Source organism: Rhinolophus sinicus, linkage group LG14, assembly GCF_036562045.2.
Source record: "Rhinolophus sinicus isolate RSC01 linkage group LG14, ASM3656204v1, whole genome shotgun sequence".
Lineage (NCBI taxonomy): Eukaryota > Metazoa > Chordata > Mammalia > Chiroptera > Rhinolophidae > Rhinolophus > Rhinolophus sinicus.
The window spans coordinates 48,536,730-48,554,490 of NC_133763.1; the positions used below are offsets into that span (position 1 = coordinate 48,536,730).

General features: G+C 45.4%; 1 protein-coding gene and 1 long non-coding RNA gene across 2 annotated transcripts in view; one reads left to right on the top strand and one right to left on the bottom strand.

Moving 5' to 3' along the window:
- LOC141568552 (uncharacterized) overlaps positions 1-6,182 on the top strand; it is a 35,120-nt gene extending 28,938 nt beyond the window's left edge. The window contains exon 3 of the long non-coding RNA XR_012491697.1: positions 5,010-6,182. This is a non-coding gene — a long non-coding RNA (uncharacterized LOC141568552). The remainder of the gene's footprint in view (positions 1-5,009) is intronic.
- The window catches only part of TBX15 (T-box transcription factor 15), a 98,653-nt gene that overhangs the window by 74,325 nt on the left and 6,567 nt on the right, over positions 1-17,761 (bottom strand). The gene's annotated exons all lie outside the window — the stretch shown is intronic.

The following is a 17,761-nucleotide window of genomic DNA, read 5'->3' on the forward strand; positions in this document are numbered from 1 at the left end:
GAGTGACCAGATTCAACAACTGAGCCTCTCCAGGCTTTGATGTCCACGGCTGCCAGCTTCCCAGGACCCCAGAAGAGGGAGCCAGTTCCAGAAAGCACCGCCGTTCGCACATCAAGGTAGCATGATCAGGAGGCCACACCGGAGAGGGAAGCAAAGGCCTGCGGGAACGCACGTCAGGGCAGGAATACAGCTTGTCATTTATAGGACATGACACGGCCTCCCAAACAGGCTAGCATGTGAGGTGGCAGTTTCCCTCAGGACCAGGGCTTGTGTTCCACAGCGGAGCGGGTGTGAGGAAATAGGGACAAGTGGCCGCTCTGACTCAAGCATACCGAATTTTTGCTACTCACTGCTTTGCAGGGAGCAGGGAGGGCAGGAACTGAGCTCCGGTCGACCCAGCAGTGGCTCGGTGATTAAATTAATCATCCTAGGCTTGGCCCAAGCCATCCCCCTGGCTTGGTGAGGGAGGAACAGTTTGTTACTGTTCTTTCATGGACACTGGGCAGCCATAGCCAGAGACAGGCGGGCCGCAGCGGCGGGAGAGACTGGGAGCAGAAGAAGGGATGGCAGTGGTACCAGGCGGTGGGGGCAGCAGGAGAGGGGTGACACCACAGAGACGAGGCATGCATGCAAGGTCTTCTTTCATCTGGGCCCTGTTTCCAGGAAACTTGGTGGGAATCAGGACTAAACATGACTTCCTGGCTCCCTCCCAAGCCAGGCTGGGTCAGGCGCCCTTGCTCCCACAAGCACTTGTCACCCTGTACTGCACTTACGTTTATGTATCTGTCTTCTTGAGAGCAGGGAGTTTATTCACCTTTGTGCCTCCCAGCACCTACCTGTCTGCCCAGGTTAGTGCTTGTTGAATGAGTGAATGAACTACAGCTGTGATGAAAGTGTGAGTCATTCCCTCCACTGAAACTGGGGGTGGGGGGGGTTAGGGGGTGCTGTGTTGTAGAGCTGTCTGCACAGCACTGGTTAGGAGACGTAGCCATCTCCACTGGGGCAAAGGAGTGTTGCTCAGGGCCTGTTTGTCACTGCCGCGTGGCCTAACCTACGCTGACTGAACTCTGACCGCCCCATTCTTATCTTTCCCCGTCCCACACTTTACCATCTTCCTTTACTACTGTCACGTGAATCTTCCGAAGGCGTAGCCCTATTGACCAAACATCTGCTGATATTAATTACTCACTAACTATGGGTGACTGCATGTCATTCTTGTAACAAACCTTTCTAAATGAGGAAATTGAAACCAAGAGAAGTGAAGCAACCTGCCCACGTTTTCAGAGCCAGGAAGGGACAAAGTCACAATTCAAACCTAGTCTAAGTGCCTGACCACTAACTACACTCCTCGAATTGCAGGGAGTCTAAAGACCTCCCTCCCCGTTGTCCTCTGTGCCTAGATTTTAAAGTCCTTAGGGCAGAGCCCATTTCTTAGTCAGCTGCATACTGGAAGGGTTCGATCACTAGCTGTTGAATTTAATTGAATGGACTATTTGCCTTAGGCCTCTTGTAAAAACAATCCAAAGAGCTTGTGCACGGGTCAAAGAAGGCAGAGGCACTGGGATCAAATAAGCAACATGGATCACACTGTTCGCAGCCATTCTTTGGAGAAAGATGGGAATAGTCATGTGGCCGTCATACTCTGTGTCCCCCTCCAGGCTTTTCCAGTGGTTCCAATTCTTTCCTACTACAGGAAGGGATAAACACCCTTCATATATTTCCTCTCACCCCCAACTGCAAGGAAAACAGTAACACTAATTAGTTGTAACAGGGTGTTCATTTCACACGGTTCTCAGCAGGTTGCCCTGCCGTTCTTTGAAATGGTCTGGAAACAGCCTTGATTTTAAACATCTGAAGATAATTGAACCAAAGTTGCGCCCAGAAACCCTGAGTGACATGCCTTTTATTCTCTCCCTCACTAACAAGAAATGTTTGCTGCCATATCTTATTTACTCAACACCTTGAAAGCCTCCGGCACCGATGGCTTGCACCCCAGGATCCTAAAAGAATAAGTTAAAGTAATGATTGGTAATAAATGGAGGAGTGGGGAAGCCTGAGAGATTTAACAAAACCCTATGGCTGTTTAAAGGGGAGATAGAATTGCCCCACAGACCTATAAACTTAAGCTCTGTGCCTGGAAAAAATAGGGAAGTGGAGGTAGAGCTGGACAGAATTTATGACAAGATCAATTTGCAAACATTTTTCAAAGACAAGGATGTTAGTTAGCAAAGAGGGAAACATTTTCTAATATATTGTTAGCAAGTGGGTGGGGAAAGAGGTTGTCATGCTCTGTGGGTGGAGGTGTAAATTGAACTGCATTTTTTTGGGGGGAGGGGGTCAGGGAATTTGGAATATCCATCAAAATTTAAAATGACATAACTTCAACTGCATAACTCTAATTTCTGGAATTTATTCTATAAATGCTAGCACAAGCATGTCCAAAAGTAATCATGGAGCTTTATTTATAGAAGCAAATTGAAAGCAACTTAAAGGCCCATTAAATGAGGTTCAATAAAAATTATGATAAATCCACACAATGGAATATTTTGTGCTTTTAAAACAGCGGGAAGGGGGGAGCCTGTAAGTATGTTTATTTAACAATCTCCAGTATAACAGTTCAAAACTGAAGTCGTAAAGTCCAAAGTACTATGTGTATTATGCCACAATTTGTGCTTTAATTTTACTGTTTGTATATGTGTATCTGATGGTTCATATATGTATGTAATCATTCAGCTAATGACTCACATACACCATCCATGTATCTGGAATGATGCAAAACAAACTGATAACAGGGTTGACCCTGGGATGATAAACTAGGAGACTAGGAAAGCGAGATTACTTTTCAGTTTATGCTTCTCAGTGATGTGTTGTGCTGTTTGAATTGTTTAATATGTGTGCAAATGATCTGAGGGGTGTTTTGTTTTGTTTTGTTTTTAATTTATAAGTAAAAGAGGAATAACAACTTTCACAGCCTATGAGAGAATTCAACGATTCAACTCAATCATCTAAGACACAGAGGTGGGCCTGGTACTTTAAGGGGAAACAAAGACTAAAATCCATGTTGTGACATTGCGGCTTTGATTCAGTCTTTCAGGGGAAACCTATGAACACACTTGCCAAGCAGACAGTGATTTGATAGGTATAGAGGTACCCAGAGGCCCCTCCCAGAAGGAGGTACCTGCTGACCACTGTCACTTAGCAGGTTTTTAACAAACAGTGAAGAGCTGAGCAAACAGTACAGGTAGACATTCTGAGCCCTCAAAAAGAGGGAAGGAAACCCGCCCCCGCCCGTAGGCCCAGCCCTCAGCCAGACCCCTGTAGAACTAGAGGAAAACCCACTGTACATTCAGAGGGCCTCAGAGTGTAAAGCAAGATTCTGCCCGCTGCCAGCACACCCTTTAACCTCGCACCCCATTGCCCAGGGGCTGGGGCGGTCCTGCCACTGTGGGAAATCAGCAGGTGTGGCCCCGAGCCCTGCTCATACCTGGCCGTGATCTTAGGCAATTCGGCTTCATTTGTTTTCCTATTTCCAAAATAAGATGAGTAGTGGCTCCACTGTGTGTGGTTTTCAGAGGATCGAATGAGATTATCGACGTGATACTCCATCCTAAGACAGACAGTGCTTTGAGAAAACAAACTGCCATACAAATGTACAATGTTAGCAGTATGACACAGGTGACCTTTTCTGCAATTTGACTAAATTTGTCCAGTCAGTTGGTTCAGTCAAAAGAGTCAGTCTGATAGCCCAGCACAAACAAAACCCAAAGCTCTGATTCATTTATTAATTGCCACACGCATTTATTGAGCAGTTATTGAATGCCAGGGTGGTGTGGCGACAGGAGATACAGAGAGAAGACAGATTCCTGATCGTTAGGAAATGCCAGGTCTAGTCAGAGGGGTCATGAACAAATGATTGTACTCCAGTGTCATCATCACAGTAGTCTATTGAAGGGACAAGCAAAGGGCCACAGGAGAAAAACAAAAGGGCTGACTTTTATGTACCTACAGCCTCACCCTTCAACTACAGACTCACCAAATACCAGACTAATAACAATTGCTCACTACACTGCATGTTTATTTGTAAAGCAATCTGCACGTGATGGGTAGTAATTTTTTGTAACAGCATCTTAATCAACATATTTGTTTGGTATTGTTTTGATGTAGTCAAGCCTCTCGTTGAATCATTTCAAACCTAAAGGACCAAAAATGCCCCCATAACTGGTGGTCATTTCAGATTTCACAGCGGTAGGAACATCGGGTAAAAATTTTGAAAATGACCTATAAGTAGCAACATGATTAGACAATATTTTAGTCAAGATAACTTCAAATGATACATCCGCCACCATCGAGCTCGGGTTTTATGTTCATGATGTGTCTGCCAAACAAGTGTTTTCCCTCAAAAGAGCAGCTCGTCCACCGGTGGGTCACATCCATCCGCTCAGTGAAGGAAAGGGACAAGGTGGAGATAAAATAAACAAAGCTGTTTGTTTAAAGCCACACAGACGAAAGTAAAGGTTAACCAAATGTTTCACTTTTAAACTTGTGTTTTAGTCAACTTCTGTTTCAGTCAGGTCTAAATAGCTTTCTGAGTTGCAAATATGAGGCAAGCTCCCCAAGTTAACCTGCATAAAATTAAATTTCATTCTAATTTAATTCACTTCCAGAATGGTATTCTGTTGCCAATGCGAAAACCCTAGAGGAGTTTTATTTTCCGTGACCTCTATAAAATAACAAGTTGCATTTGCCACAACCAGAAAAACATATCGAGCCTCATTTGCCAAGGGAGCTTGTAATCAGATACTACTTACTGCCCCACGTTATTTCAATAGTCACAAGTCATTCCTATTAAAGCAAAAAAAAAAAGTACTTTTTTGACCTTGCTACAATAACGAGTGTTCTCAGTTGTGACATTTATTTGGGTGCTGGTAGAACTGTTACAATAATTTGTGTAACTACAGGTCCCCGAGCACTACTCTCATATTGCAATCCTGTGCCATCTTATCTCCTAGGCATTCCTAAGGAAAAGACAGTGGTATACGGCAGTGGTTTCCCAACCTGGTTGCCCATCAAAAGCATCTGACGACTTTTCTAGAACACAGATTTCACCTCCTTCCCCTGGCCAGACCTCCGGAAAGAAGTGTCCAGATTGGGGACCCAGAATCTATCCTGGTCACATTCCCATCAGGTTCATTGGGCCGTCAGCCTCGTATGGAGAACCGTGTTTGGGGTAAGGCATCCTTAAAAGCACCGGGTCTGCTAATCAGAGGAGAAAAGTTGGTGGCAGTGAGGGCTTCACAGTTTCCGAACAAATCAAGGAAATTTGAGTATGGATGGACTCAGATGATACAAAGCATTAGTATTAATCATGTTATGTATGATGATGGCATTGTATTTAGGTCAAAAAAAATGACCCTAATTACTAAGTGGTGACATGACATAAAGTCGGAGGTTTGCTTTAAAATGCTGCAGCATAAAAAGAAAAACAGAGATGCAAGAACAAGTGTGGCAGTAAAGGTGGATGGTGAGTTGGTGCGTCAGTGTTTGTGGTACTTTTCATGTTGAGAAATGTTCATACTAAAATGTTTTTTAATTGTCTGCAAGACAAAAATAATAACTGGAGCCAGTGTCTGCCATATAAGGCTGTTCTCCACTACCTCTGACAGATAGCTGGTTGCTGTGCTGCATTCTCCCCGTTTACCTGGAAAAATAAGGGTGCAGAGAGCGTAGGTGACTGACCTGGATTGCCACCTGCCTGAGGCCTGTAGGTCCCTGACATTTTTTCCCTCGTAGGAGCCTTTCTATTCAATATTCTACTCTGCAAATGGAGTTCGGGCCCTTTGCCTGGCCACAACTTACACAGTGTTTTAGAAGTTGACCTTCGTAAAATATTTTGAATTTTTTGTTAAGAAATTCCCTGAAACCAGACGCTTTGATTTTTCAGTTAGAAATATATTGAATCAGGGAGCTTGGCAATCCAGGAGGTGAATTCCAAGTCAAGTAAACAAAGTGGGTCCATTTTCAAGCCCCTCCCCCCAAAAAATACAGACTCTGTTACAGGAAGATATGACTTAATTTTAGCAAATTTGTTATATGAAAATCTGGCATTATCAAAGTGATAGGAATTTGTCTAAATTATACCAATGGATTTTTTATTTTTTTATTTTTTTTGCCCTCATAGCATTTTAGTCTGGAACACCAATAAATAAGAAACACCCTTTGTACAGTGAAAAGTAAGCTTATCCTCCAAAGATTCTATGTACACATTTGATGAAAAATTCACGTACTTCAAAAAGTGAGATAGAGTAGCGCTCATCTAATAAGTCCCACTGGTTAAAATGAATAAGTATAAATTTATTTACAGAGACGACTCAGCTATCCAAAGAGGTGGTGGTGATATTTTGCGCTCATAGGCAAACAGGCTGTGGTGTTGATACTGCCAGGTTACGGAGGAAAGATCTAGAGGCTCTAAGCATGGAAACTTGTTTGAGGGGCTGGTGGTTACGGTTTGGGCTTCTGCAAAAGGGTGTCGGCGCCATACTTCCCATCCACAGAGAAGCATGTGATGTAGCTGCCGCATGACAGTCTGCCATGAACACGGCCCCCACGCCAGGCACAGGGGGCCTCCCTCTTTGACCAGACACCAGGCATCACATTCAGTCTTGAGTACCAGATGCTTCCAGCTTTCTTGAAAAGTATAAATGTGGGTGGGATTAGAAGAGTGTTGGGATTTCCCTGAGACGGAATGGCCCAAATGCCGTCATCACCGTATCACCCAGCAGAGATTGTGCACAAGAGACGGGTTAAGCGCTCTTGCAAGTCATGAATGGCAGCTGGCATGGTGTTCAGAGCATCTCTTTCCCAGAGCGTCTGCACCGAGGTCCTTCGCCTCCTGGACAGGTGTACGTACCCCCTGTGCCTAGTGCAGCCTCAGCGTCCTGCCGCTCCCAAGCACCCATCCTCTCCCTCACGCAGCAGGGCCCACATCTTTGTGAAACAAAAGAGCGCTCAATCTGGGTGGTGATTTTAGGGACCTTCTGGGGTTACTGTCTGTGATGAGTCATCCTGACCTGAAAGCACAGCTCAGGGGATCAGATGAAGGGAAGCCCATCGTTCAGTTAAGGATCGGGATGTCACTGAATAACAGTGAACGTTTCAACCTCTTATGGGCGATGTATGCTCATCAGGACACACAGGAGAGGTGGGCCAACAATCCTGCGTGACCTACCACGAGAGCTTGGTGAGTTGTCACCTGCGCCCCTCCGAGCTTTGAGTTCCTGGGTCCCATTCCCTTTTTAAAGAAGACCCAGAGTAGGCACTGTGTTGGAATGGCAGACTCCCAAAGACACCGGGACATTCAGCAATTCCTAGAGTCTGATGGGTATTAAGATTCAAGGGCCTACAAACTCATCTTGCAGAAGTATCCTCGCGATACAGGATCAAAGAGATCCAACCAGAGGAAGACTTGATCAGGGTCATCCTGCCTGTGTATATACACGGTGCAGAGTCTTTTCCCACAACCTCGAGCTCGAGGCCTCAACTCAGCTCAGGTCTGTCAGCCTCTGTGTAAGTCTGTCTCCACTCCGCTGTGTTTAGAATTTAACAATGGCTTGGAAGCCACCAGCCTGGCAGAACCCATAATGACAGCGGGTGGGTCCCAGCGTCAGCCACCACTGTGGGTGTGGTCAGTGAGAATCCAAACTAAGACAAGTTTGGAGAGCCTTTTCCTCTAAAGCAAGTTCCAGCTACACACAGCAGTAGGAAAGGTCCCAAGAGAGTGGACAAAGGGACCTAGCAAAGAGGCTGTGTTTCTCCTTGAGGATTGGAGTAGGCCCCAGACAGTAATAAGGATTTCATGTGCAATTTGACAGGTGCCATAAGGTACCTGGCACTTGATGTAGCTCTGTCCCTGCTTCTTCTTTATGACTGTGCTGGTTCTCAGAGCATCTCACAGAGCTGCCTCAGCCCTCCATCTTGTGCAAAAATTACCTTGTGTTTCAGAGGGTTTTCTCCCTTTCCCTCCTGTCAATTTGCTTTCTCCCCCATCATGGGGCCGAGCCCTGAGCTGGGACCTCCTGTCAGTTCACTCACGTATTTCCCACTGCTCACGAGAATGCAAAGCGAGAAGAATTCCTATCATTCTGCTTCAGCTTAATCCAACTCTACGTTCTCAAGCAACCTCACACAATCTGTTTTTTATTTAGAGATATTTTTGCACTTCTGTTTAACACTGAGGATTTTCAGATTGCCTTTTATTCTATTTCTTTTCCTCCCTTGCTGGGCAGAAAACAGAGGCTGCCAGGAACATAAGAACTCAAACAAATAGGGAACAATGGGGCCAAGTGGCTCCTACCACCAACTAATTGTGTTTCTAAATGCTAGCACCTCGAGGGGAGTCTGAAATAGACTCCACGCAGAGAGCAGTCAGCGATTTCTAGCTACAAAAATGCCTTGTTAGTAGTACAATTTGCTATCCTTCCCTTCTTACTAAAATCCACTGGTCTTATCTCCACTAGAGATAGAGACTTGAGAGTATAAAGATATCAGTTGACACATCCAGGATCACACCTAGAGGCCACTGGCAGACACCTCATGCTGGGCCTCCAGGACCATGTTGAAGCCAAATCATCTGTAAACTGGCTGCACTGGCTACAAAACCCATCACTAACTTCTGACAACTACCACTTCAGTTTAACAAATGTTCGCGGAGCGCTAACAGGGATTCTAAGATGAGTAAGACGCATTGCTCTCCAGGGTTTTCCACTCTACTCGGCTTCGGAAACAAATCCGTCCTCCAAAAAGTTATCATTTCAAGGCAAATGTCTTAAATGTCATAAAAAAGGTACAAACTATTAATTTTAGAGGCTTCCACTTCACCCCTTCTGCTGTGACCAACTTTACCATGTAGAAAAGATCAACCAAAAGCACCACATGTGTATGTGCATGTATGTACATGCACGTGTGTACAAAGATGGCCACAAAGAGAGTCAGTCACCCCAAGTCACTGCCTTGTAGCTAGCGGCATCAATTGTCCAAGAGTCTGAAGGTTAATGCCAATCTAACAGGACAACAAGAAGATAAGGAAAGACAGGGCTAAAGTCAAACTGACCTGCGGGTAGTATGAAACCTGCAGGGCTTGTTTGGAGCCAAAGGCAGGATGAGTCTTGCTCAAAATGGTCTGATCAGATTCCTCGGTGAAGCCCTCCTGGCAAGAGGAACGTTCTGATGATGGTGGCCAGTGGGGGACCCCTGTATTTTTACCATCTTGGCTACACCTTTGAGAGTTGCAGATGACCTAGCTGAGACTCCCCTTGTAAGTATCAAATCACAGAACACACAGGCACCACATTGGGAGGAAATCATAGACCCCTAAAAGAGGATCTCCAGCTAGCAGGCTCCAGGAGAAGATAAAGTTGGTGGAATCAGAACGTTCTTCCGTGTCAGCAATACTGGAGTTTTCTTCTGAAGTCATCACACGTTCGAATCTGTACATCATGTCAATTAACATTTACAACAAATTGCCCTTTTTCATTGTGGAACATTTCTGTCATATTAAATGCCTAAGATGGGTCTTGAAAATAGGATAAACTTTCTTCAGAAGGAAGTTTAGGGGAGCAGAAGGAGGTAGGTGCTCCAGGCAGAGGGAAGGGAAGGAGCAGCTGCGTGGAGGATGATAAAAAATCAGCCTGTGTGCAGAGGAAATTAAAACAGTATCTCGGCAAGATATCCCTTCTCCCATATTTCCTGCGACATTATTCACAATAACCAAGACATGGAAACGACCTAAGTGTCCATCAACAGATGGATGGATAAAGAAGAGGTGCTGTGTACATACAATGGAATATTACTCAGCCATGGAAAAGAAGGAAATCCCACCATTTGCAACAATATGGATGGACCTGGAGGGTATTACACTAAGTGAAATACATGTAAGTCAGACAGAGAAAGACAAATGCTGTATGGTATCATTTATATGTGGAATCTAAAAAAGCCAACTCATAGAAACAGAGTAGAATTGTGGTTGCAAGGGGCTGGGGATGGAAGAATTGGGGAGGTGTTGGTCAGAGGATACAAACTTACAGTTAAAAGCCTTACAGTTAAAAGCTGAATAACTTTTGGAGATCTCACCCATAGCACTGTGATTGCAGTCAACAATAATTTGTTACATACTTTCAAGTTGCCAATTGACTAGATTTTAAATGTTCTCACCACAGAAGGTGGTAATAATATTGCAATGTCTAGGATCAAATCAATACGTTGTATACCTTAAACTTATACAATGTATGTCAATTATATATTTTTTAAAAAGTCAGCCTGTGTGAAGGAATGTGCTATGCATGGGGCAGCAGTGGAGATGAGCTAAGAAGAGTCGTTTGAAAGCAATCCTGTGTGTGACACTCCCCAAAAGCTTTCTCATAAGAACACTGAAGAGTTTCTGAGTTTTCTCAGTTCACCAAAAGCATGATTATGAGCAAGGTAGACGGATGATAACACTGAGTACTTTCTATGTGCCTGACCACGCCAAACACTTTGCACTTGTTACCTCACTTCATTCTCACCACAGCCCTACAGCAGGTATTATTACCTTCACTTTACGTGTACACAGCTGAAGCACAGCGTTCAGTCACTTGCCCAAGGTCACACAGCCAGAACTATGTGCTTGGGGCAGGTCTCCCTGACCCAGACCCCATGCTCTTTCTTCTCTGCTGTGCAGTGTTGCTTCCTTGAGCTCTGTTGTCTTAGTTTCCCACACCAGCCAGTTTCTTCTGCTTCTAGGATATAAAGGACCATCTGCTTTCTATAACATGGCATACTCACTCCCTAACAGAGGCCATACAATGCAGTAGAGAGTTGGTGCTCAGCTGACAAGATGACGAACCAAAAAGAAAAAAAAAGCCTCAAAATTCCGGAAAGTTCCTGGGTGCAAACCTCTCAGAAATCTACGTATGCACATGCCCAAAAAAGTGCCCCTGCAATAAAGCCAGATCTGTCATTCTCAACACTCACCAGCAATGAGCCACACAGCTGTGGAAGCCTAACAATCTGGGCAGGAAAACAGACAGGCAAAGAAAAAGAAGAATGCAGTCAAGCCCCAAGGAAAAAAATGTTAACATCCGGAACCAATTCACCCACGCAGGCTGGAGAACCGTTACACCCAGCTCTTCATAACACGCCTTGGGCCCCTCCCCCAACTCTCTCTCTCTCTCTCTCTCTCTCTCTCTCTCTCTCTCTCTCTCTCTTTCTCTCCAGGGCTTGGATTACTATTTGCACACCGCTTCAGCAGTCAAATTGTCCTGTAGGAAGCACCTTCGGCAGTACCTACCGCCCAGTCAGAATATCACAGAGATGTCTTTAAATCTCTGTGATGTCACAGGGTAATCTGGGTAATGCACCATTGCACCAGATGGGATCTCACGTTCCCAGGATGAATGCTGGCCATGCAGTGAGTGCTCTGAACATTGGAGGAAAAATGAAATGGCCCAGGCCTGGCTGGTTTCAGATCTTGCAGAATCTACATTTCTAATTGGACAGATCTCCTGGGTAAGTTCCCGTAAATCACCTAAGATTGCAGCATTCAACTCATCCTCTGCCAGACTCTATATTTCAAGAGTTTGGCTCCACATGGGTTCCTTGGGAAAGGAAATGGGCCCAGAAATTCATATGCTTCTGTTGTTACAAGAGCTTATCAAATCCCATCAATCGTTGCCTGCACAGAGTGGCGTGGGCAATAAGGGAAAGCAAAGCTTTAAAAGAGTCATGGAATGTACATCGTTCTCTTTTTAGCGTCTAAAAGCTGTATTTCTATCACTGGGCACAACACAAGAAGATGATACACCTTACAGCTCGACAGCCAAGAAGCACATTAATGCTAACGTCCGCCCACCAAAATCAAGGGGTGTAGTTTTCCTCCAAATCCCTCCTGGAGACACCAGACTTTCTAAGAGAGGAAGGTTACTTGGAGTGGGAGGAAAAGAGACAGAAAGACAGTGAACAGGTGGACCCCAAAATCCCTGTGAAAACCATTGTTAAGTTCCCTAAAACTCCCTGCCGTGATTACACCCACTTACAGCGCGTCAGAAGAGCAAAGGAGCGTGGGGGTGTAACGGGATTTAACTGGATGAGAGATTTCTGCAAATAACTGATCCCATACCAAACAAGGCTGCTCTAAATAGAGCTGTTACAAAGTAAATGAATCAGAGCAGTCACTCAGAGGTTAAAGCGAAAGCCATGACTCTGAGAGCGGGGTGTACTTGCTGTGGGTCCTCAAGGCGGTTTCCTAATCCTTGGGCATTAAAAAGAAGCCACTGTGGAAATCAGAATCTCTTCCTTTGTAAATTCAATCCATGGCAAAGGGATTTCAGCTGTGATTGCTGAGTTTGAAAAAAAAAAGTCAACAGTACTTAGAAATGCACGAATTGCTCGTCACTGCAACTGATATGTTTCTAAGCTTTTCCATTTTGAATCAATTACCAATAAGATTCCATCCATCCCGTTGTGAATGGAGAAGGGAATGGGTAAAACAGAGCAGTTAAAGTTTCCCCTGAATTTCACTGCACAAGGGGATTTAGATTGAGGAGGTTTTAGATCAAATTCAATATGTAGCCACATTTCAGACACTTTGAGATTTCTGTGCATTAAAATCAAAGAAAAGCTTCACATTGCGAAGCCTGCACATGAGCCATTCCAAACATCATCCACGGCTTAGAAACTCAACCCAGCATCACCGTCACACGGAGGCATCTCCTAGCAGGTACGGAGAAGGCACCTTCGGACTGGAGGGACCAATCATAGGAAAGGAAGCTAGAGACCCAAAACTGTAACCACTCTGTCTCTCTCTCATTTATGACTTTACAGTTTCTGTTTGCGGGGATAGCATGGACCGCAAGCATACATTTCCATCTACAGAGGTTCCGAGTTCTCTCTAGAGCCCTGAAGGACCATCTGTCTGCAAGGGGAAGGCAGTATCATCTAGCCCTTAAGCATGTTGACCTTGGAGCCACAGGGAGCTGGGTTTAAATCCTGGCCAGGCCACTTCCAGTGGACTGGAGCTGTGTGTCTGTGGGCAAGTTATTTACTCTGTTGGGGCCTCCATTTCCTCATCTGTAAAATGGGGAAAGTTACCTCGTCTTGAGGACTATTGGATGAGGGAATGTGACAACCCATCAGCCTGGTACAGGGTGTATCCTCAAGCCACGAAAGCTCTTCCTGGTTAGCAGTGTGGGCACTCTGAGATAAGATGATGCTTGTAAGATTGGGGAAGTAGGGAAACATCTGTCTTGAAAATAACACTCGGAGAAGAGAGTCCATTTTGAAGACTGAGACCTAAATTCCAACCAGGGCAGAGCAGCTCCCTCCCCCTCTGGCTGGTCAGGCAGGGGTGCCCAGATGTGCCCTGGGCCCCTTAAAGTAGGGAGGCTGGGGAGGGACCCTTTCTCTGTTCCTCTTCCCCTGGGAGTGCACCTTTGCCCTCTGCTGCCAGGAATCAATATAAACAAAATCTGGGGTGGAACTAGTTTTATTTTTTTTTTAATATAGTAAATGATGAAATCCAGCTTCTGTTTTCTGGAAGGAAGAAAAGTGTGCAAAACTGTGCAGCCAGATGTGAATTCTAACGCAGTGGCTGGACCTTCTGCTGAAAAGACTTGCCAGTCTCTCATCCTCAGTCAGCTTGCCATGGTTCTTGTGTTGTGATTATGTTTTAAGGAGTTGCTGTTTGCTTGTGCCAGCCACTCGTGCTAGGCTCTGGAGATACAACAAGGTGCCTGCCCCACAGCAGTTTATGGCATAGAGGCGAGAGGGGATGACCTGTAAATCCACAAGCTCCATGATGACAGAAGTCAAGGGGCTGGGACGGCAGACAATGGGGGTATCCACTGAGGGTGGGGAGCTGTCACTGGGGTGTGAAGCCCAGCGATAGAAATCTGTAAGGAAATAACATCCCACAAGGTAGAAACCTGAGAAACCCTCCTAGGTGAGTGCTGGGCCCGGTTTTTCGTCTGACCCTGCCTTCAAGTTCAGCAGCTATGAATAGAGGCCTTGAATGCTACCCTGTCTTCTGATCTATCTTGTTGACAAGCGTTTTGCCTGTTACTAAGTCATCCTTTTAGCATTCTCACATCTCTGCCAGATCAAGATCTCAGCTTAGCAGACTAGACATGGAAAATAGTTACTAGTGCTTTCCATGAGGCTCAAATAGTATATCGGGGGCAACTGATGGGGGAGGAGGTGATTCCACCAATTTGATTTACCAGTGATGAAGTAGCTTTTCTCAGCCTTCATTTTTTTTCAGAGCCATAGAGTTTGTCCAGCTATTTCTAAGAATGGCACCAAAAAAAACCCAAAATGTCCAAAGCATAAAATGACCTGCATTTTCCTTAAATTCACAAATGCCACAGAATTCTTTTAGCAGGGAATCCTAAACACCTACACAAGCAACAGTAGGTTACATCAAACACAAAGGACCAGCCATCACTGATCCAGGACTTCTGAACATGTGATCTCAATCTAAAAACTTTTCAAGAGCTTTATGAAAGCTCTTAATTCTGGCCATAAAAAAAAAAAAAAAAAAAAAAAGAAAGAAAAATTTTGTTGTTGTTGTTTGGCTATACTGTTACTTTCTACAACTGCAGAAAAGCTTCCCTCTTTCCAATAAAGTAAAGGATGAGTCAAGTGATGGCCAAGATACATTAGGAGAAAATGGTAATATTAAAAAAAAGTTGACCATCACAGGCTTACAGCTGAAGGGGCCTCAGGTGTCATTTGAGCCTTCCTTATTTCACAAACCAGGAACTGAGGCGCTATCAGGGGCTATAAAACAACTTTAAAACATTTTTTTCCCAACATTTATATGTCTGCTGTTAAAACAAACATTCCTATTTGTGACAGTAATGACAAGCCTACTACTAGAATCTAGGTCTAATTTAAGCTAGTCTAGACCTCTTTCTACCATAATACATGGATATAATCTAGAAAGCTTTGTACTGTAGTGAAGACGCGTAGATGTCCACACGAGCAATTAAGGTTTCTGGACCGTTTTGCAATGCAACATTCCTCTGCAAGCTTGCTGATACGATTACTTTTCCAACTAAGCCCTTTTTTTCTAAACGGCACATAGGTTTATAGGAGAGAAGAAGAGGGAGATCCCTTCCCCAGCTTTGCCACACAAAAAAATAATATCATCATCATCATCATCATCATCATCATCATCATCAAATAATTAGGCCTCTGAATTAAGGAAGCTTTGTCAAACCCAGAGAGCATTGCTGTGTTCACAGCCACTTATTACCACCACTAGCTGCCCCTCCCCACTGTGAAAAACAATGATTTATTTTTCAGCAGCAAGAACGTCAGCCCTGAACCACCCCACCCCAGTCACCTAACCCCTAGGTCCCAATTCTGAGCCCTGGGGCCGAGTGTGCCTGACGCTTCGAAGCGAGGGTGCCCCCAGGCGGGACGTCCCTCTGCCAACGCTGAGCGCTGGAAGGGAAGCCCAGCCCTGGGCCCTCTCACAGGGCGTGGTCATGTCTCCATCTACTTTATTAAGCTGGGTGGTTTCTTTCCTTTTTTCTAAGAAACGAGTTACTTCATTGTCTTTAATATCTGAGGAGAGTGTAAGGACAATTGTTGGCTTTCCCTTTGTCTCGGGGAGCAACGCCGGGTTTGGGGCACGGGCACCTCTGCGCTTACGGATCGCAAGCGCCAGGGGACCCCTCAGTGTCTGGAAGGGACAGCATGACTCTCCCCCTTAGCGGGCCGGCTATGATATTTACTGACCCTAGAATTACCCATTTGGAAACGGTTAGGGAGTAAAAGTTCTTCAGGCCGAGGGATTCTTGGTTCCTAATTGCTAATGTCTGAAGTCAGTTTGATTCCTCGAAAATTTGTTCAGCCTGATGAAAGCAAAAGCCCAAACTCCCCTCAGGGCACGAGGTGTAAGATCCTCGGGTTCTGTTCCGTATTTGGTTTGTTGGGGGGGGGGTCTCCCTGCTTTTTTGGGGGGAGGGGCTCTTTCCCCGAGGCCTTCCCGGTTGCCCCGCGTCCCCGCACTTCTCCAGGACGGACTTAGGGCCGCGCAGGGCATCCACCGTCGCTCAGGACGCGGGCCTGGTTTCTAGGCCCGGCGGCCGCGCACACCCGCCGGGACCAGGCCGAGCGCGGGAGAAGGTCCGCGGGCCCGCGCGCCCCGAGGCCCGGCCGCCGCTGCCGCTCGGCGGCGCCGCCAGACCCGGACGAGGGCGGGCGGGCGGCCCAGGTCGCTAACTTGGGAAGCTCTCCGGAGCTGCCCGCTTTCCCCGCGGTGGTTTCGGGGGCAAAGATGTAATCCTTCCTCGGTAAAACGTCATCTGAAATTGTTTTGAGAGTGGGGGAAAAATGGGCGTTTTTAACGTGTGCGTAGGAGGTTGGGGGAAGGGAACAGGATGTGGAGGTGAGGGGAAGTGGGGGGAGGGGAAAGAAAGGGGGGCTCACTGCTTTCCGAGCCCCCGTCCGGGCTGCGACAATACACTCTGGGCTGTGGGACAGTAAAGGGGAGGCAGCGGAGGTTGGCAGTAAGTATTTGGATTCACCCTGATGAGAACGAGGCGCTAAAACTCCAAGGCTTGGTACATGACAATGACCTCTAGTGATCCCATCCGAGGGAACTAACTCTGTTATCTGCAGCATTTCGGTTTTTAAAAGAAGTCTATATTAGGCTATCACGTATGCAATCCAGAATTAGGAGTTTGTTTTTTTAATCCTCTAAAGTGTGTGGCAATTTGGGAACAGCCCATTGCAGCCTCCGCAACTATATTGTAGAAAATACAAGAGGACGAATCGGGAGAAGAGTTTTGCATATAGTTCCTGTGGGTTTTTTTTTCTCCAAATCACAATGTTTCTCTCGTTATTTCTATTAACCATTATGATTACCCAGATATCTCTCAGTAATTCCATTAACATGGAAGACCATGAAATTACTCTTCAGAATCTTAGGCAGCGGTCTCCCCACCCAAAATAAAGATGGTATGGTTCACAAAATGAAATGCCAGTTTTAGTTAGAAAAACTTCCACTCTCCCTGTTCTGTTAAATTGCATCTGTAACAGTCTTGTTTTTTTAGGTATTTTTCTCTTAGACGTTGATCCAAATCATCAATTAATTTGAGAGTTAAATGAAAATGCCAATAACTGGAAGTTTCAACTCTGGGATTCTCTTGAATTGTCAAAGGATGTCTAGAGATGACAAAATTTCTGGCTCCCCAAATTTTAGGTGTCCCCAGTTTGTTAAACTGACTCTACACACAAACACACACACACACACACACACACACACACACACACACGCAGTTTCTTTTCTCTGAAATAGATTATGTACCATTCAGAACCTAATGTTCACACATAAATTTGTGTGTAAACACCTACACTTACGTATATATTTTTTAATACATTTCATACACTTATGTATAAAGGGCAAAGCTAGACATTGGCCGATACAAAGAGTACAGCACAACAAGTAGCGAGGTGAAGGCCTATTTTCACCTCTGGTATCAAAAGCTCGTCATCAGTTTGTAGTCAGCAAAACGTCCTGCTGCAAAGTGAGGCCACTAATGGCACTGAATAAACGTTGATTTGTCGTCACCAGTCGCTTGGATTCCCCACCTCTTCCCATTTCACCTCCGGTTCTCCCTACTGAGTCTCATTTTCCACCCTGACACTTAGAGCAAGGGCCTCACTTAAATTAACTAATGATTATCCTTGCCCAGAGAAGTGTAAACAGACCCTAATTTATAAA